Raw genomic sequence first — 23,054 nt, 5'->3', positions numbered from 1 at the left:
AAAGGAAAAACAAAACAAAACAAAACAAACAACCTAAGCTGCTATCAATTTAAAATGGGTTGGGTTGGGGACACCTAGATGGCTCAGCAGCTTAGCACCTGCCTTCAGCCCAGGGCATGATCCTGGAGTCCCAGGACTGAGTCCCCACATCAGGTTCCCTGTATGGAGCCTGCTTCTCCCTCTACCTGTGTCTCTACCTCTCTCCTCTCTGTCTCTCATGAATAAATAAAATCTTTTAAAAATTAATTAATTAAAATGGGTTGGGTTTTTTTTCATATATATATGATATATATGTGTGTATATATATATATACACACACACACGGGGGGGGCTGTTATAAGTGAGCATCATGAGAACCAAAAATCTAAAGTATATAAACAAAAGATAGTAAGAAAGAAATCTAAGCAAAACACTAAAAAAGTCAACAAACCACAAGGAAAGACTGCAAAAGAATAAGAAAGAACTGAAAGGAACTAAAATACAACCAAATAACAATTAACAAAATGGTAATAAGTATATATCTATCAATAATTATTTTAAATGTAAATGGACTAAATTCTCAAATCAAAAGATAAAAAGTAGCTGAATGGATAAAAAAACAAGACCAATCTATACACTGTCTACAAAAGACTCACTTCAGATTTAAGGACACAAACAGGCTGAAAGTGAAGGGATGAAAAAAGAAGTTCCACACAAACAGAAATGAAAGAGAAAAAAAGATGGAGTAGCCATATCACATAAAATAAACTTAAAAAAAAAGATTATAAAAAAAGAAAAATATGGGCATTATTTGATCATATAAAATATGATCCTTATTTATAATGATTAAAGGGGTCAATCCCAGAAGAGGATATAACATTTGTAAATATATACCTAAAAAAGGAACACTCAAATATATAAAGCAAAAATTAACAGACCTAAAGGAACATAAGGACAGCACCACAATAACAGTAGAAGACTTTAATACCTCACTTACATCAATGGATTTCTCAGGGAAATAGAAAATTAATAAGGAAACATAAACACATCATCAACACTTAAAGATTTAACACCTATCCTTTTCAAACTCTTCCAAAAAATTAAAAAGGAGGGAATATTTCTAAATTCACTTCACAAGGCCAGCATTACCCTGATAACAAAACCAGAGAAGAACACCACAAAAAATTGCTAGCTATTATCTTTGATCAACACAGATGCAAAAATCTTCAACAAAATATTAGTCAAATTCAAAAGTACATTAAAAGAATAATATACCATGATCAAGTGGGATTTATTCCAGGAATGCAAGGATATACCAACATCTGCAAATCAATCAGGATGATACAGTGCATTAATAAACTGAAGGATAAAAATCACATGATCATCTCAAGAGATGCAGAAAAAACATTTGACAAAATTCAACAACCATTTATGATTTTAAAAAAACTCTCAACAAAGTATAAAGTAAATGTACCGCAACATAATAAAAGCAATAAATTTAAAGTCCATAGCTAACATTATATAATTTTTCTCTAAGATCAAAAACAAGACAAAGATATCCACTCTCCACACTTTTATTTAAGATAATATGAGAAATCTTAGCCACAGCAATAAGGTGAGAAAAACAAATAATAAGTATCCAAATCAAAAAAGAATAAGTAAAACTGTCACTATTCACAGACATGATTTTATATATAGAAAACCGTAAAGACTCCACCAAAAAACTGTAGGAACTAATCAGCAAATTTAGTAAAGTTACAGGGTACAAAATCAACATACAAAAATCTATTGCATACACTAATAACAAATTCTTAGAAAAATAAATTTAAAAAATAATCACTTTACAATTACATTAAAAAGGATAAAATACCTAGGAATAAATTTAACCAAGGAGGTGAAAGACCTATATACTGAAAACCTTAAGGCACTAATGAAGGAAATTAAAGAAGACACAAATAAATAGAAGGATATTCATACTCATGGACTGAAAGAGTTAATACTATTAAAATGTCCATATGATCCCAAAACAACCTACAGATTCAATGCAATCTCTATCAAAATCCCAATGGTAAACAATCAATCAACAAACAATCCTACAATTCATATGGAACCAGAGAAGACCCTGAATCCCAATGGCAATCAATCAATGAACAGTGCTAAAATTGTATATGAAACCACAAAAGACCCCAAATAACCAAAGCAGTCTTGAGAAAGAACAAAGCAACAGGCATCATGGTCCCTGATTTCAAACTATATTACAAAGTTATAATAATCAAAACAGTATGGTAATGGCATGAAAAAAGACACACAGAACAGAATAAAGAACCCAAAAATAAACGCACAAATACATGTCAATTCATCTGCAACAAAGGAGCCAAGAATATACAAAGTGGAAAAGACAGGCTCTTCAGTAAATAGGGCTGGGAAAACTGGACAGCCACATGCAAAAACACAAAACTAGACTACTACCTATCATTCAAATAATTAACTTGAAATGAATTAAAGACTTAAATATAAAGGCCTGAAACCATAAGTCTCCCAGCCTACCATTACTGATAATCTTTGCTCATAGGCTGGCCTTTTGGGGATTTGCTGACCACCCTTGAATGACTAGAAAAACTCAAGCTGTAATTTTGGTTTAAATGGTCCTAGGTTCTTTGGCAAAAGCAAGTGTAAATCCTCTCTATAGAAAGGTAGCTTTATTCTAAGCCTCCAGAACTCTCCAAATAATTTTGGAAGGGCAATGAAAAAGATAATCAAGAATACAAGGAAACAAAGCATCAGGTGACAAAAACTTACATAAATGAAAAACAACAGCAAGGGACACATTAAGACTTTAAATATTACAACTGTCACATACAAATTATCAAACTATGCTTACTACATTTACAAATAAATGAATGGCATACTTAAAAATATACACAGGTATAGTAAACTACAAGAAGTAAAAAAGCAGATTAGGAAAAGAATGAAATGGAATTTCTCCAAAGGAAAACGAATATTGTTTAAAATGGATATTTGCAAATCATATATTTGATGAGAATAATATCAAAAAAATAAGTAAATAATACACAGTATAAAAACAAATAACCTGGTTTAAAAATGGGCAAAGGATTTAAATAGACATTTTTTTCCAGATGGCCAACGGGTATGTAAAAATACTCAGAATCACTAACCGGGAAAATCTAAGCCGTAAGGAAATATTATATCATAACTGTCAGGATGGCTACCATCAAAAAGGTAACAAATAAGTTTTAGCAAGGGAATAGAGAAAAGAGAATATATATTGAAATATAAATTGAGACAGGTAATATGGAAAAAGTTCGAGGTTCCTCAAGAATCAAAAACAGAACTACCACCTGTTGGGTGCCTGACTGGCCTATACAGTAGAGCATATAATTCTTGGTATTGGAGGTATAATTTACTTTAAAAAGGACTACCATATGATCCAGGAATCCTACATCTGGGTTTATATCCAAAAGAAATAAAATCATTATCTCAAAGAGATATCTGCACCACCATGTTCACTGCAGCATTATTCACAAAAGCCAATTTAAGAAACAAGTGTCCATCACAGATAAATGGATTAAAAAGTGTGGTATGTATGCACCATGGAATATTTAGTCATCAAAAAGGAAGAAAACTCTCATTTGCAACAATATGGATAAACCTGGAAGACATTGTGCTCAGTAAAGTAAGTCTTAAAGAGAAAGACAAAAACTATATAAACTCATTTTTATGTGGAATTAAAAAAAAATCCAACTCATAGACTACAGAGTAAAACAGTGGTTGCCACAGAGAGGGGTAGGGGAAATGAGGAGACATTCATCGTAGGGTATGAAATTTCAGTTACAAGATTAATAAATTCTGAAAATCTAATGTACACCATTAATTTTTTTAAGATTTTATTTATTTATGAGAGACACATAGAGAGAAGCAGGCTCCTCACAGGGAGCCTGATGCGGGACTCGATCCTGGGACTCCAGGATCACACCCTGGGCCGAAAGCAGCGCTAAACCGCTGAGCCACCCAGGGATCCCCTGTACACCATTATAGTTAATAACACTGTATTGTACATATGTGATCTGCTATGCTAAGAGAGATCTTAAGCATTCTCAACCACAAAAGAAAACTTTCTAGGGTGATGGATATGTTAATTAACTTGACTGTGGTAATCATTTCATAATGTATGTGTATATTAAATCTCCATGTTGTACTCTAAAAAGTAAACTTTTAAAAACTAACGATTCTCCCAGGTTTCAGTACCAAAGAAAGAAAGAAAGGAAAATAAACTATGATTTGCCATTAAGAAATTACTGCAACGTAGGGGTGCCTGGCTGGCTCAATGAGTTGAGCCCATGACTCTTAATCTCAGCTCAGGTGATGATGTGGGGGTGTGAGATCCCCACTCAGCAGGATGTCTGCTTGAGATTCTCTCTCTCCCTCCTCCTGCTCACACACTCTAATAAATAAATCTTTTTAAAAATTATGTATAATTTTTATACATAATTATAAATGTCATACAATGTATAATAAACTTTAGAAAAAAAGTTGAGAAGCTAAAGAATATACACAGACATACAACCTGACATTAGAGAAGCAAGAAGTATCCATGACTGAAACAACTGCCATAAATGAGGAGTCATTATACTCTTGTGCTATGGGCTAAATACCTGTATCCCTTCAAAGTTCATATGTTCAAGTCCTAATCCCAATTTGATGGCATTTAGAAGTAGAGCCTTTAGGAGGTAATTAGATCTTGGGGATGGGGGGGATCCCTGGGTGGCTCAGCGGTTTAGTTCCTGCCTTTGGCCCAGGGCATGATCCTGGAGACCCCGGATCAAGTCCCAAATGGAGCTCCCTGCATGGAGCCTGCTTCTCCCTCTGCCTGTGTCTCTGCCTCTCTCTCATTCTCTGTGTGTATAATCTCTCATAAATAAATAAATAAAATCTTAAAAAAAAAAAGATCTTGGGGATGGAACTCATGAATGGGATTGGTACCCTTGTAAGAAAAGAATGAGAAAAATGACCTCTCTCCTCACCATGTGAGGATATATCAAGATGGTTACCATCTGCAAATCAGGAGCAAGATCCTCACCAGACACTGAATCTGTCAGCACCTTTGTCTTGATCTTCCCAGACTTAAGAACTATGAAATAAATGTTTGTCATTTAAGTCACCCAGTTTATGGGATGTTATAGTAGTCTGAACTGACCTGTACGTGTTGAAAAAGCAGTAACTACTTACAGGAACTAAAAAAGAAAGATACAAATATATGAAATTGTGCTATGTTTTCTTACAGAGAGACAGGTAAAAAAACTATGCACAAAGCAATGCAAATGAAGAAAAGTTTGCCAAATCCTTTGAGAAAATGACATATTTCTAAGCAATGGGGATCAGCATGACCATTTCATACAGCACATATTATTCTTTTAAATTTTGTTTATTTGAAAGAGAGAGTGTGTAAGCAAGAGAGCAAGATCAGGGGGAGGGCAAAGGAAGAAGGAGAGAATCTCAAACAGACTCCCTGCCAAGTGCAGAGCCCAACATGGGGCTGCATCTCACCACCCTGAGATCCAACCTAAGCTAAAACCAAGAGTCAGATGCTTAAACCACTGAGACACTCAGATACCCCTGCATAATACTATTATTAAGGCATTAGTAACGTTGTTTTCTCTTTTGGTGATGTATAAATGGTGCATGTTTCAATTGATCATATTTTAGATTTATAAAAAATGGTATTTGAAGTCAACAAAATTTCCAGAACTGATCAAAGACACCAATTCACATAATCAAGAAGCCAAAAATTCCCAAGCAGTATAAATAAAAAGAAATCCACACTTAAAGACATCACATGAAATTATTTAAATCTAAAAGGAAAGAGCAAGACCTTTAAAGCAATCACAGTGGGCAGGGGAAGAGGGGGGGCGGGGAAGGTTACCTTCAAAAGAAGGTCAGATGCCAGGTTTGTGAAGTAGAAAAGTTTAATAGTGTTACAATGGCAACTCTCCCCAGATTGATTCATTCCCTATCAAAATTTAGGCAGCCTTTTAGCAGAAATTGGTAAGATAATCTTAAAATTTATATAGAATTGCCAATTATATAAAATTGCAAAATTTATATAAAATTCATAGAGAATACTACAACAATTTTGACCAAGAAAAGCAAAGCTGGACAACTTATACTTTCCAATTTCAAAATTTAATATAAAACTACTGCAGCAGTTATCAACATGATGTAGTACTGGCAAAGGAAGATAGACATGTAGATCACTAGAATAGAAGTGAGAGTACAGAAATAAATGTTTATACTTATGGTCAACTGATTTTCAACAAAGGTGTAAAAGAAATTCACAGAAATAAAGGATAGCCTTTTTAATGAATGATACTAGGAAACTAGATATCCATATGCCAAAAGATGAAGTTAGACCTTTATCTCATACTATATACAAAAATTAACAGAAAATAAATCAGAGCTAAATGTGAGAACTAAAACTTTTAAAGGAAAATGCAGGTGATTATCTTTAAGACCCTAGATTAGGCAAATATTTCTTAAATTTAACACCAAAAAATTTTGATAAATTGGACTTCACCAAAATTCAAGTCTTTTGCACTTCAAAAGACACCAATAAGAAAACTAAAAGAGAAGCAGCAAAATGAGAGAAAATATTGCGAAATTTTATCTTACAAGGGACTTGTATACAAAACAATGAATCCTTTGTATATGAGAACACAAACAATTCAATCTCAAAAATGGGTAAAATTTTCAAAAAAAAATAACATTTCACCAAAGAATATATATGAATGGTTAATAAGCATATAAAAGATGTTCAATACCATTAGTTTAGGAAATGCAAATTAAAACTATAATAAGAAGCAATTTCACACCCACTAGTATGGCCATGATAATTTTTTTTTTTTTTTTTTGTATTAGATGATAATAGGGATGCCTGGCTGGTTCAGTTAGTAGGGACACTATCTCAGGGTCTCAGGGTCATGAGTTTGAGCCCTATGCCTGGGTGTAGAGATTACTTTAAAAAAAGAAAATAGATGGGGCAGCCCAGGTGGCTCAGTGGTTTAGCACCGCCTTCAGCCTGGGGCATGATCCTTGAGAACCAGGATGGAGTCCCACATCATCGGGTTACCAGCATGGAGCCTGCTTCTCCCTCTGCCTGTGTGTGTGTGTGTGTGTGTGTGTGTGTGTGTGTGTCTGTGTCTCTCATGAATAATAAATAAAATCTTAAAATAAAAAGCAAACTCATATAAAAAAAAGAAAATAGATAAAAAATGTTAGCTAGAATGTGGAGAAACAGGAGTCCTCACACTACTGGTAGGAATATAATGATGCAAACACTTTGGAAAACAGTCTAGAAGTCTCTTGTAAAAGATAAAAAATAAATCTGCCAAATTACAGGGCAATTCTCCTCTTAGGGATTTACCCAAAAGAAATGAAAACATATATACATAGAGATTCACACATGAATTCTTTTAGGAACATTATTCATATTCATAATCAAAACCTGAAAAAAAAAACCTACGTGTCCAACAACTGATGGAGACAAAATGTGGTATATCCATATAGTGGAATACTATTCATCAAAAGAAAGAACTAATTACTAATACACGCTTCCACATACATGAACCTCAAAAATATTATGTTAAATGAAAGAATGCCAGTACAAAAGATCTATGTTCTATGACTTGATTTATATAAAATTTCCAGAAAAAGAAAATTTAGAGACAAAAACATAGATTAGTGTTATCTGGGATAAAGGAGGGAGGACAGGGATAAATAGTTAATAGACATGAGGTTTCTTATTAGGGTGACAGAAATATTCTAAAACTAATCAACTCAGCATAAAACTGCTAAACTTACTTTTAAAAATCACTGAATTACTTGAAATGGGTGGATCATCTGATATACAAAATATGCCTCAAAGCTATATATACATATATACATGCATACATACATACATGAAAATCAGATCAACAAATTACATCACAAAAAGAACAGTGAAAACCAGAAAACAATGAAATGAGATCTTAAACATAATGACCAAAATTACTGCTAATCCTGAATTTTATACTCAGCACAGTATGGTTAAACTAACAAAATAAAATGGCTTTGTCAGAATAAAATAGAGTTTGTTATCAGCAGATAGTCTCTAAAAGAAATGAACAATAATAAACTACTAGGAGCAGGAATGTATTCCAGATATAAGATCTAACATGGAAGAAACAACAGGAAATATAGTGACAAATACATATTTGAACATAAATATAAAATACATAATATAGTAACAATAAAGTCTGAGGGGTTAAAAAATATATAAAGCACAATAACAATGTGTCAGGAGGGGAAGAAATGGAGTTAAAGTGTTATAAAGTCTTTATATGATCCAAAAGGAGGCTAAAGGTACTGATTAACTTTAGACTAAAATCATTATGTTTATTATTATTTCCAGAGTAACCAACAAATGAACAGAAAAGAGTATATAACTTCTAAATTAGAGGAAATATGAAAAAATAATTTAAATTATCAATTTTATAACTTAAGGATATCCAGAGAAACAGAACTAAAACCAACAGGATGGATGTATACATTGACTAATGAAATTGTGAAGGCTGACAAGTCCCAAAAGCTACAGTCAGTAAGCTGGAGACCCAGGAGAGAACTGATGTTCTATTCCAATCCAAGCCCAAAGGCCTGAGAACCGGGCCTTTTTCTTGTCTGAAAAACAGCTGGCTTGAGATGCAGGAAAAGCTAAATAGTCCAGTTCTATGCAGATCTTCAACAGATTAGATGAGGCTCACCTATAATTGGGAGGCCAATCTGCTTTACTCAGTCTGCTGATTCAATGTTAATCTCATTCAGAAACTCCCTCATGAACACATCCAGAATGTCTGACCAAAGAATGTTTGACCAAGTATCTGGATACCCTTTCAGCCCAGCAAAGTAGACACACAAAATTAATCACCATGTCAATCCAGAGAAAGGAAGAAGGAAGAGTAAAATGAAAAACACATGTCAAATAGAAGGCATAAAGTAAGACAGCAAAGTCAACCACGTCAGCAAATATATTAAGTGTAAGTAAATTTAAATTCCGCTTGGAATCAGCTAGATGTCTAGGAGATACATGTTAATTGAATCTACTCATTCACTAACATCTATTTACTCGTTATCTATTTTTTTTTTAGGTATATGGACACATCAATGAACAAAGCAATGAGATAATAAAATAATATTTTATATTCTTTTTGTCTATCAGGAATCTTTAAAAGACTGTAGTGATTTATAATTTAAAATATTATTATATAACATATTAATTTAAAACTAAAGGAAGAGCTTAGCAACTAAATGAACACAGGAAATAATTACATGAGGAACCACAGATGAGAAAATCACTAAAAGTGAGTATTAATAATAGGCATAAGCTTATGGGCAACCAAGACAAAAAATGACATATTTTCATCGTTTGGCAAAAGTTATATACACTATGGAAGACAGAAACTTTTATTAAATAAGCCCTAAATTACAATGAAAACTAACATGGCTCCTTACATATTAAGGAATACGTAAGTATATAGGCTATCCTATCCCAAAAGATCCAGTAGTTTTGCTAAGTTTCATACAAATACAAGTTGAGTAGGTAGGAAAAACTACAGGCTTCAGATTCAAACAGCATCTGAATAAAGTGTGAATCCTGTTCCATCACTTACTGCTTGTACAACCACGGGCAAGTCATTTAATCTATCTGAACATGGGTTTCCTCATTTCTGAAACAGAACTATGATTGAAGGAATTAGAAGTTTCATAAAGTATCTAGCATATAAATTCTTAGTTCTTGAACTTTTATCATTATTATGGCAGTCAATAAACATAAGGTCAATGTAAACGGATACAGACCAGAGTTTCTACTTCTAGATTAAAGGACATGATGTTTTACTTTTTTTGTTATCATAAAATTATTTTTAGTGTCCTGTGTTTATAATGCAAGGGCCAGACCTTTCTCCCCACATCAGTTCATAAATTTTCAATTGGCTTGCCAGGCCAACAGGGATATTTCTTCTTGTCTAATGTGGTTTCTGGGAAGACTTCATTCAGGTCCTCAATGATCATCTGATCAAATGGATTTATGTTCTTCAACTTCTCCAGCTTTTTCATATTCCTCAAACCTGGCCTCTGAAAGAGACAAAAACTCAACACAACTTTTCACATCTTCTTTTTCTTCAGCATCCATCTGAACAGTATATTTATCCTCTGGTACAGGAAAGTTCAGGGCATTATACTTATTATCCAAGTCATCTACCAAGCCAGCCTTGACCACACTGGCTTTGTACTAAACCCAGTTGATAGATAGCAGGTGGATTTTCAGGGAGAGCAGCCAACTTGGAGATGAGTCTCACTACGGATTTCAGGGAGTTAACAATGGCCTTCTGGTTTTGAGATATGATCTCCCCCAAAGCTACCCTGTCAATGGCTTTTATGGCAAGTTTTCATCCAGCCATCTTGAGATCCTTCAATGACCCTGGTTACCCAACAGGAATGGTGCCTTAAAAACAGTCAGTTTCACAGTACCGATGGACTGTGACAGGAAAAATTTCCAAAACTGTTCTTAGAAATCCCTATAGAAAGTATCAAAGTAATATAAATTATTTATTTAAAGAGAAAGTTGACAATTTTAGACCTTGAGATACAAGGTTTATGTAATAAAAACTTATATAAGGCAAGTCAGTAAAATTTGGGTTTTAGTAAATGGTTTGTCTCTGGGTTAACAACCACTTTTTGTCCCAAGCATCAATAATAATCAGTATATGTGGGATCCCTGGGTGGCTCAGTGGTTTAGAGCCTGCCTTCAGCCCAGGGCATGATCCTGGAGTCCAGGGATCAAGTCCCACATCAGGCTCCCTGCGTGGAGCCTGCTTCTCCCTCTGCCTGTGTTTTTGCCTCTCTGTGTGTCTCTCATGAATAAATAAATAAAATACTTTTTAAAAAATAATCAGTATATGTGAAAGTACAGTCCATTTGTGGTTTTGCATGCTGTTCTTTTCAAATAGCACTTAAAGAACACTCAATAATTCTTAATAAGCAAATGGCTATCAGCTACTATCTCTGGAATTGATAGTTCTCACTTCAAGAAGTTGCCTAATATGTTCTGTGGTAACAGTCTGACAGCCTGACCCCAGCCATTTTTGTGGCTTGTGATATAAATATTTTTTAAGGGCCAAACGTGATGTTTCATTTTGTATGTCAACTTGGTTATACTTTATATAGTACCCAATTATTTAATAAAACACTAATCCATGACTTATTATGAAAGTATTCTGTAGATACTGCTACCATCTCATATACCAACTCATATAAATGAGTTGATTTTAAAGAACAGATATTATCCTCAATAATATGGGTGGGCTTCATCTCATAAGTTGAAGGCTTTAAGAGCAAAACCCAATGATCCTAGATAAGAAGATATTGTGCCTCCAGCCTGCAACATTACCTCCTAGGTTTCTAGCCTGCCAGCCAGCCGTGCAGATTTTGGACTTGCCAGTCTGCACAAATGGGTGAACCACTTTCTTAAAATAAAGCATAAATATAAATAAGCATATCTATCACCTTTAACACTCATGTTCTTTGAGTTTTTGCACAATAATACAGATTTATCAGAATCAAAACTACATTATCATTAAATCCAACTAAAAGGAGATTCTAAAACAGAGAAATCTTTTAAAGATTATCCATAACATTAACAGCATAGACACTGAAATCATATAGAATGTACTTATACCATATTAGTGTTCATATAACAAAAAGTAAGGTATCATAATTGTGTACTCCATACCTATAAATCTGTAGTTCTACCCTTTAGCATATGCCTAAGGAAGAGAAATAGCTTATCACATCCAGGCCAATGAAGGATTTAACCAAAAATACTCAATACTATCTATCTATTTATTTACTTACAAAGATTTTATTCTTAAGTAATCTCTACACCCAGTGTGGGGTTCCAACTCACAATCCCCAAGATCAAGAGTTGCATGCTCTATCAACTGAGCCAGCCAGGTGCCCCTCCAATTTAAAAACTCACTTTAGGGGATCCCTAGGTGGCTCAGTGGTTTAGCACCTGCCTTTGGCCCCGGGGCATGATCCTGGAGTCCCAGGATCCAGTTCCACATCAGGCTCTCTGCGTGGAGCCTGCTTCTCCCTCTGCCTGTGTCTGTCTGTCTCTCTCTCTCTCTCTCTCATGAATAAATAAAATCTTTAAAAAAAAAACAAAAAACCTCACTTTATATCACCAAAATACAAAATATCATTTTTAACATAAAAACTAGAATAGATATACCAATGTAATGTTGATAATGAGAAATGTAACCTGAGACATTTGGACCATGTTACAGAAGTTTTATTGTCATGTACCCTGTGTGCAGTAAGGGAGGGAGAATAATTATTAAGGGTTAAAGTATAAATTGTGGAACACAAGCTTTTGGTTAATTTTACTTATACTGAATATCTTGATCCCTTTATACACTTACCGAAAAAGACAAATACAAGAAATTCCTTCTTAAATATTTTCCTTCAGTTTTCCCATATCTCCAGATACTCCCATTCCCTCTCACGATGACTGTTCTAATACTAAATTGTTCAAAGGAAACAATTAAGGAAAGCAATCAGGTTATACATTACAAAAAGGAGATAACCTAGCAATTTCTTTTATTTAAACATAAACAAATGATCAAAATAATTCAGTCCATTTCTGTGGCCTGAAAACGTATTTTTTTGTCTCCTCCTATCCACCCCAGTCTTCCTCTATTCCCAAATCCTGTTGCCAGGTCAGAGAAATAAAAGTCCATTTTATCATATATTGTTTACCTCAAACCACATGAAGAAGTTCAATAATGCTGCTAGAGTCCAAATGTATACCTAGCTATGTTAAAGAAGTAAAAAGAATCAAGCCAGGCTGGAAAATGGCAGTATTTTATTATCTCAGTTTAGTTTGTGGTCATTTCACAAAATCTACTGAAGTTATAAAAGATTTAAAGTTTTTACTGTAATTAATAAACTGACTCTCTGTCTCTCCATTTCTAAGTCCTTAATTCCAATTCTACCATGATGGTTTATATTGTTAAAAACATCTATGGAGGATTAATCTTTTGGTCATAATTTTTAAATGGATGTAATAATTGATTATATATATAATTCATTGCCTAATCAGAAATAAAATTTTTATCCCATAAAAGATGTTTAACAGCAGTTTTAACTATTAAGCATATAATTAATGCTTAGAGTATTAAAAATTAAATTTCAAGGTGGCTAAAGCATAAATTCAAAAACCTGAGCCAATTTTAAAAAGAAGAAAACATTAAAATAAAAAGCTTATAATTGGGGGCACCTGGGTGGCTCAGTGGTTGAGCATCTGCCTTTGGCTCAGGCCGTGATGGGGGTGGAGGGCAATCGAGTCCTGCATCAGTCTCCCTACGGGGAGCCTGCCTCTGCCTCTCCCTCTCCCTATGTCTCTGCCTCTCTCTGTGTGTCTCTCATGAATAAATAAATAAAGTCTTTTTTCAAAAAAGCTTATGATTGTATTTCTAAAATTATACATAATTACACATTACTATTCCACATTTTCATATAAGTTAATATAGCAGATGGATATCATTCCAAAAAATATTTTATAAAATAATTTTAAAGACAGTGGAAGGCCAATAAAATAATTTTTGCAACTAAATAACAATAAAACAATTTTAGGTATAAAGAAATCTTATTCATAAAAGAAAAAAGTAAGCAAAAGGCACTGGAATCCTGAAATACTAATTACTCTGCTTTCACATAGGGAAAAAGCAAAGCACTACAATTCTGTGACTGTTATATATGCAAAGCTTCCACTAACTTTGATGATTTTGCCTTCACACTTTACCGAATTACAGAATTTACAAAATTGCTTTACTGTATGTAATCTTTATTAGTAAGAGGACCTCATAACAACACTGTTGGGGCTCTACATTCCCATGCCTGACAATTTTCAATGAAGGAATCTCACTTTTGCTAAGGCAATGACTGAATTTTGTGCAAGATTCTCAAATTTTGAATATATCACATTAAGGAACACCCATTTTATTTTCAACTGCTTGAGTGGATGGGATTAAAGCAAATGCAGTTGTACTACAGGAATTTTCTGCCACTCAACTGCCAGTGAAGTAATGCATGAAGAATTCTTATTAAGTCAAAGAGAAGAGAATACATTTGAAAGCAGAATTTACCCCCCTTGATTAAGTTTCAGAAGGGAAAGATCAAGATTCAGGTCACTATAGACCCTTTTCCCAACTTAAAAAAAGACCCCCTCTATTAATAACCATTAAAATGCTCCACATTTTAAAGTATGCAACATCATGGCCTCATTACAAATTAGGTATTTAGGGAAACTGCATTTCCTTCAAAGAAAAATGTTAAAAACATTTTTTAAGTACTAAGATAAGCAACTGTTATGTAACCTAGGCTCAAGCAACTGCCCAAGAAGCCTATAAAACTGATATCAATTGGAGTTTTATGCCTGATGGAAAATCAGTCTATAGATTTATTTTAATCTGAAAAATAATGTCATCACTGTGAATTCCACCTTAGGATACAAAAGCAGAGATTATATTCTGTTGTTAAAATGTTAGCAACTGCATTTCAGTTTTTGAAAAAGCAGTATAGTTTTCCTAAAATAAAGAGTTGATTATATCTTTTATTACTGTTACAAGAATTTGATATATCACAAAGTGCAAGAGTTACAGCATGTGCCAACTATCAACCGGAAAAAATGAACCTGATTCATAATTCACTTTGAGAATGTCTAGTTAGTCAATCAAGTGATTTGTAATCATGAAGACTGTCAGAAATGTAATGAATAATGAGCTACAGTAAAATCCTTGCATTTTTTTAGTATTCTTATTTCATTATGTGACTTTTATTGCCATTTTTGATCACTGTTTCTCAGCAGCACATATATTTACTTACAAGCTTTTGACTATGAAATAGGCTAAAGGATATACAAGTTGAATGACCAGTATTTAATGTCTTCCTACAAAATTAAAAGCCTGTTTAGAGCTTAAGCAAAGAAAATTTCATTCCATTCAATCCCCTTGACACTTATATCATTTTATTTAAATTATTTAGTGAATATGCTATTTTCAGCATAGCAAATTTTAATTCAGTATATATTAAGTTGTTTCTATATAGCCTAAAACAAGCTCACCTAACAGAATATAGTCAATATCAGAAGCCTTAAGCTTCTTTTTATTATCTTCATTGTATATTTCTTTAGTTAAATCTAATGCAAGCTGATGGTGAAAGAACATCTGTTCTCTAATATAATCTTAATAATTATAAATAAACAAAATATGAACCAACCTAAAGTTTGCATATTACTAAAGGAGTAATATGACACATTAGTGTTTTTCAAAATGTAAAACTACTAACCTATGTTAGTTAGAATCTGTCATTCTGATAATACTGGCCATTGTAACCATTTTAACCAGAATTCCATAACATAAGAATTATGGTTTTAAAGCAAATGGAACTTTAAATGTAATAACAAGTAGGTTCATTCCTTGACATATTTTTTCATCATTTTCAAGCAGAAGGGTCCTTTTCCAACTTTAGATTGATTATAACACCAAAGCACATGTGGATCTCCTTAAGGGAAGTAAGAGAATCCTTAAGTCAAGACCTATTATACTTATTATTAAAATATTCATGAAAAAATTCACCTATTGAAATTTTGTGGATACATTTTAATAATACATGGTTAGTTCAAGATAACAAAACTTGAAACATACACTATACTGATTCTAGAAGCTAGTAAGATTACAGTGAGACCTCAGGAAAGATACTATTTTCAACACTGAATATTCCCTAAAAAGAGTAGCAGCACTCCACCTTGGAATGCACTTTATCACCATTATCACACCAACTGTGAGGATAATCTTTTCTTTCCTTTATAATTGAACCATTTGTTTACTCATCTATTTAATAAGTGCTTACTAAGCATCTATATCTACCAGGTATTGTGCTAAAAACTGGGGATATAAACATGAATTAGACACATAACCTTTGTACTTGCCATTAAAAAATCTACAGTCTATCTACAGTCTAGTTAGAAAGAAACAGATATGTACATAAGTGCATAAAAATATATAAATAAAATATAAATATAAATAAAATATATAAATAAATATAAAATAAAATATATAAATAAAATATAAAAATAAAATATAAAGGTATATAAATACAAATACAAAATATAAGATTCTAGATAGAAACTTGTACTAGAAAGGTTCAAAGAAGGTAAGGTTCAATGACAAAGGTCAGTAGTTAGGAAAGCCTTCAAAGAAAAAAGGCATACCCGAATCCTGACTAAAAAGTTGGTATTCAACAGGAACAAAGAGAAAAGATCACAATGGCAAGAAGGAAAATATTAATGAAGACAAAAGTGCCCAATACCTAATTATTGTAGAGTAACTACAAGCTATTTAGGCTTTTTGGGGAGGAAGGGGGTAAGATTTATTTATTTATTTGAGAGAGAGTACGGGGGAGGTGAAAAGGGAGAGAAGGAATCTCAAGCAGACTCCCCACTGAGTGCAGAGTACTGGGCTGGATCTCACAATCCTGAGATCCTGACCTGAGCCAAAATCAAGTATCAGACACTTAAACAACTAAGCCACCCAGGCACCCCCAAGGTATTCATTTTAACTGAGGTAGATATGTAAGGAGTATACATAACACTAGTTGGTAAAGAAGAGGACTGCTGGAGGTAAACTTGAAGCAATATGCAATGGCCACTAACAAAAGACTTTACACATATGCTAAAGACAACACAATCTGCATCCTAAAATCTTTCAATGGTTTCTATTTGTAAAAAAAAAAGAAAAGAAAATCTATAATGTCTATAAAATTTATGCATTTGGCTTTCCTCAACAATGGTCAAACTAACATTTCACACTTTATTATACATCTGTTAGAAAATTAATGTCACCATTTTAGCCTACCTGTTTTATATGCATATGTGAATAATCCCCCAGAACAAGGATCTCAGCCTCTAGCAAATTTATATGTTAAACAGCAATTCTTCCACTTGTGGCAGATGCTAAAGATACACCAGGCTTTCCAAGGAAGCATTGTCAAGATTCCTCTAAAAGTATCTATACATACATGTTGGGGTGCCTGGGTGGCTCAGTGGTTGAGCACCTCCCTTTGGCCCAGGTTGTGATCCCAGGGTCCTGGGATCGAGTCCCACATCGGGCTCCCTGCGTGGAGCCTGCTTCTCCCTTTGCCTGTGTCTCTGCCTCTATGTATCTCTCATGAATAAATAAATAAATAAAATATCTATTAAAAAAAAAAGAATCCATACATGTTGGGGCACCTAGATGGCTCAGTCAGTTAAGCATGTGCCTTTGGCTGAGGTCATGAATCTCAGGGTCCTGGGATTGAGCCCTATGATGAGGGGCTTCCCACTCAGCAGGGAGTCTGCTTCTCTCTCTGCCTCTTCCCCCTGCTTGTACTCTTTCTCTATCTATTCCTCAAATAAATAAAGTCTTAAAAAAAAGAATCTATATATGAGATAACATGCGTACAGCATACACACACAACATTAGGTATACACAAAATACTAACAGACTGTCAAAAGTTATGTCCACATTAGGGCACCTGGGTGGCACAGCAGAATGAGCACCCAACTCTTGGTTGCAGCTCAGATTGTGATCTCCAAGTTGTGAGATCAAGCCCCCTATGGGGCTCTACCTTTAGCACAGAGTCAGCTTGAGACTCTCTCTGCCCCTCCCCCTGCCCTGCCCCAGTGCACACACATGCTCTATCTCTAACATAAATCAAGAAATCTTCTTTTAAAAAGTTATGTCCACATAAAGTCACAAAAGCAAATGTTTCTGCCAGATACAGTTTGGTGTACCTCAGTAAGTAGTACAAAATATATGTGAACTAACCAGACTGCCTCAGAAGTGAAATAGCCCATTCTCAAGTGACATACATAAACCTTTCATGCAGCTTAACACCAAATTATAAACAGGAGCTTTGAATAGAATCTCTGAGGTCAGATAGTTTAAAGTCTGGGTCAGTTACCAACCTTATGCAAATCATTGAATCCTGAGTCTTAGTTTCCTTGTGTATAAACCTAGGATTATTATTCCTACCCCATATAACTGTTGTAAAGATATAACGACATATTAAAAGTACTCAGAATAGAGCTGAGCAAATTAATTTTAATTAATTTTACTAATGTTAATAACAATTAGAATTATAATTACTCAACAAGTAGTATTTTATCATAATAACTACAATAGAAATTATTCTAGTTAAGACAAACTCAAGTTTAAACACTAAATAACCTAATGCACTATAATGCTAAAGAAATTTCCAAAGTCTAGTCCAACTAAAAATGTTTGAGGCTTAATGTAAAAATAATACTAAGACAAGTCAACTTAATGTTTTCAAGAAACAAGATTTTTAAAGACACACTGCATTATATTTAATAATTACTTATAAGGCATGGGAAGGGAAAGCCCAATCTTACTACAGAAATATTAGAGCTTTTTTGAGGAAAAGAAAATTGTACAAACTTTTTCTCCAAACACAGTGCCACATTATTCCTTTTTTTATTTCATGGCCTCATACAAACCATTTGGTATAGCTAAGGCTAGTTATAATGGAACATCATACCTATAAAGCTCTCCTCCCTAGAGCTAGACCTTCCTTTTGAAGTCAGTGAGCAATAGCCCCACTAGTCTTTAACCTTGGAATGTTTTTATGCCCCAAAAGAAGAAAAATTAAAAGATAACAATAACATTTTTAAAAAAGGAGAATACCAATAAGTAGGGCTATAAAAGGAAACTGACTTCAACAACCTGACAATGAAGATGATTCAAGTAAAAACAACTTGAATAAAGAGGACCAAAGCAACATCTGAACTGTATCAAGTCACTTATATGTAATGTTATACAAACACACACACACTCATATATACACATATCTCATGATTAGGTAGGGCTGGGTCAAGTCACAAATTAGCACAGTAAAATGAAGTGATGATTAATAAATATGCATTAAACAATTAGATATGCCCACTACTTCTTGTAATAATACTAAACATGTACAGTGATCCACTATGTCTCCAAGACAGCAAGCCTGTGGCCAGCATTAAGACTACTATCTCAAAGAACAAATAATGTATTTGAAAACAGTATCTTTATATTGGCATTGCAATTACATGAAATTTCCTGAAATCCATAATATATTTTTAAATAAATATATAACATATGTGATTCTGCTCTAGCCAATATTCATTCAAATAAAAGTCATGAATTATAACTTGGCTAGCATGTATTATCTGGAAACAAGAATGGAGGTGAGAAAGAATACCCAAATTGGGGCACCTGGCTGGCTCACTTGGGAGAGCATGTGACTCTTGATCTCAGGGTCATGAGTTTGAGCCCCATACTGGGTACAGTGATTACTTAAAAATAAACATTTAAAAGGAAGGAAGGAGGAAGGGAGGGAATTCAAATTACTTCTAGGAATATTCATAAACACCAAATTGTTACTTCCATCCCTTTTCATTGTCAGGTTGATGATTTCTGTGTGAATCTTTACACTTAAGTAATAAAATATGATGGTTCAACATCCCATAAAACAAAGTTTAAACCAAACTGCCACTTGATAACCCTGAAAACATCAAATAACACTAGCATGATCTCTCTTGTGTGAAGATGATACTAACTCACCTTCAACAGAGATGAGCTTCAAGTTGTTTTTCTACAGTGGAGATGAAGTTGGTGATCTGGCCAATTCTCTTGCCAAAGCTCCCTGGTGGACAACAGCTTACATCTGCAAGATGAGTGTTACCAGTGGTCACAGAAAATAAAATTATTAACACCGAAATGAAACCTATGCCTTGGTCCCAAATCACTATGTTTTAATGAACTAAAAATAAGGTCAAAGAAATACATAAATGCTATAATACTTACATACAAAACTGTACATGTATTTACTCTGATACATTCATTATATTCTATAAGGCACTGGCCTAAAAATACAAATAGAGCCTGACCTCCATCCCTAAGTAAAAATGTTCTCAGCTATCTTACCTAAAACAAAGATTGCTTCTGACATGTAAAATCAAAAGTGTATAATGATTTGCTCAAAACATGAAAGCATGCCAACTTTACATCCCTCATCACCAGTAGCAATAACTGAGGAAATTACGGAATATTTTTGTTAATGTTAGCAACATTCTCAATAACATTAAATGCAGCATGACTACAGCCAAAATTGCTTTGACATTTCCCAGAATTCTGAAAAATACTATTTTGTATGAAGAAAAATACTTTCATTACTAGCTACAGTGTTTATTCATGCTAATATAGACAGAGGTTTATAATTAAATATTCCTGAAATAGAATTTTATGGGTTGCCAGCTGAATCTCCTTCATAAGAGTTGAGAAGCTGGTTAAACATTACCTGAAGACATAGTTTTTTTAAGTAGAAGTAAAGATGATGTTATGTGCTTCTTTATCAATTAAAAGAATAAAAATTAGATTAACATCTATTAAAAATCAGTAAGGAACTGTTTACAACTAGATACAATTCAAACAAAATCACAATGCTAAGTATCTATGATGAGTTAGGCACTCACTATTTGGGGGTTCTGTGAACAAGTATATGAATAATAAGGCATAATAAATAATCTCAAAGAAATCACAATATCAGTATAATTGAAACATTCTACTTCCAGCTCTACATAATTGTCTGCAATAAGAAACCACTAAATTCTAACCTAGATCCTCTGCTAGAACAGGAAGGATGAAATAGAACAGCACAGCATCATACCAGAGCATAGTAGCTACCCCAGGGATGAGGCTCTAGGGCTCCTCTTGCAAGGCAATATAAAGAAGTTTCAAAAGAAATGTTGAGAACATCTGCTACAACCCATGATGTTGCCCACTGCCACCTGTAAACAAATAAACTTTGTTAATTTAAAGGCACTACACAAATGTCTCCAGTCACAACTGCTTTAATGGGTCATTCCCCTAAACAATTCTTCACTGTGTTTCTTACCATAATTCCCAACCAACTCACCAAAATTGGAAGTCCTCCACTAGGTTGCAAACTCTTAAAGTTCCTCTTCATTTTAGTTTCCCATTTCCACAATGCCCAACTGATAACTTACAAACTGTAAATGCTTGATAAGTCTTTTATAAGTTGAAATGAACTAGTCATCTTACTCCCTTATTTGTCACTCTAAAAATTATCACTTATTCTATCTATATTCACTATTACTGGCAGGACAGTATTAGATGAAAAGATAATTTATTCAGCAGATGTTTTCCTCAAATACCTACTAGGTACCATACTAAGTGCCACAGATACTGGCATAAATAACACATGCTCCTTGCCATTAAGCAATTCAGTGTAGTAAGAAAGGCAAAGATGGTATACTGTGAAAACTATGAAACCCTGATGAAAGAAACTGAAGACGATACATACACAAAAAAGGAAAGACATTCTATGCTCATGGATTGGAAGAAAAAATATTGCTAAAATGTCCATATTACCCAAAGCAATCTACACATTTTATGCAATCTCTATCAAAATACCACCGGCATTTTTCACCGTGCTTGAGCAAACAATCCTAAAATTTGTATAGAACCACAAAAGACCCCAGATAGCCAAGCAATCTTGAAAAACAAAAGCAAAGCTGGAGCCATCACAATACAAGTTATATTACAAAGCTGTAGTGATCAAGACAGCATGGTACTGGCACAAAAACAGACACACAGATCAATGGAACAGAACACAGAACCCAGAAAAAGGATCCTCAATTCTATGGTCAACTAATTTTCAACAAAGCAGAAAAGAATATCCAATGGGGAAAAAGACAGTCTTTTCGACAAATAGTTGGGCAGCAACATGCAGAAGAATGAAACTAGACCACTTTCTCACACCATACACAAAAATAAATTCAAAATGGATGAAAGACCTAAATGTGAGACAGGAAACCATCAAAATCCTACAGAACACAGGCAGCAATCTCTTTAACATTGGCCATAGCAACCTCTTACTAGATACATCTCCTAAGGCAAGGGAAACAAAAGCAAAAAACTATTAGGACTTCATTAAGATAAAAAACTTGTGCACAGAGAAGGAAACAACCAACTGGATCTAAAAGGCAACATGTGGAATGGGAGAAGATATTTGCAAATGACATATCTGATAAATAGTATCCAAAATCTGTAAAGAACTTAACAAACTCAACACCCAAAGAGCAAATAATCCATTTAAGAAATGGGTAGAAGACATGGACAGACATTTCTCCAAAGAAGCCATATAGAAGGCTAACACAGGAAAAGCTGCTCAACGTCACTCATCATCAAGGAAACAGAAATCAACTACAATGAGATACCACCTCACACCTGTCAGAATGGCTAAAATGAACAACACAGGATCAAGAGACTTTGGCAAGGACGCAGAAAGGGGAACCGTCTTACACAGTTTGTGGGAATGCAAACTGGTGCAGCCATTCTGGAAAACAAGATGGAGGTTCCTTAAAAAGTTAAAAACAGAACCAACCAATGGTCCAGCAATTGCATTACTAGGTATTTACCCAAAGGATACAAAAATACTCATTTGAAGGGACACATGTACCCCAATGTTCACAGCAGCATTACCAACAATAGCCAAATTATGGAAAGAACCCAATCATCCATTGACTGATAAATGGATAAAAAAAGAGTTGTGAGATATATATACATATATGTGGTATACATATATATACACATACATACATACATACAATGGAGTATCATTACTCAGCCATCAAACAAAATGAAATCTTAGCATTTGCAACAATGTGGATGGAGCTAGAGTATATTATGCTAAGTAAAATCAGTCAGAGAAAGACAAATACCATATGATTTCACTAATGTGGAATTTAAGAAATGAAACAGATGAACATAGGAGGAAAAAAGAGAGAGGCAAACCATAAAACAGACTCTTAACCATACAGAACTGAGAGTTGCTGGAGGGGAGGT

General features: G+C 34.0%; 1 long non-coding RNA gene and 1 pseudogene across 3 annotated transcripts in view; both read right to left on the bottom strand.

Moving 5' to 3' along the window:
• LOC121490063 overlaps positions 1–23,054 on the bottom strand; it is a 132,131-nt gene that overhangs the window by 95,877 nt on the left and 13,200 nt on the right. For all 3 annotated transcript variants that reach the window (XR_005987492.1, XR_005987494.1, XR_005987493.1), the window contains exons 2-3: positions 20,854–20,974; positions 19,749–19,851 (exon numbers count right to left, since the gene is read on the bottom strand). This is a non-coding gene — a long non-coding RNA (uncharacterized LOC121490063). The remainder of the gene's footprint in view (positions 1–19,748; positions 19,852–20,853; positions 20,975–23,054) is intronic.
• LOC121490062 lies at positions 9,518–10,487 on the bottom strand (annotated as a pseudogene).

This window comes from Vulpes lagopus, chromosome 4 (assembly GCF_018345385.1).
Source record: "Vulpes lagopus strain Blue_001 chromosome 4, ASM1834538v1, whole genome shotgun sequence".
Classification (NCBI taxonomy): Eukaryota; Metazoa; Chordata; class Mammalia; order Carnivora; family Canidae; genus Vulpes; species Vulpes lagopus.
The sequence above is the reverse complement of the archived record's forward strand: the minus strand, read 5'-3'. Positions and strand labels throughout refer to the sequence as shown.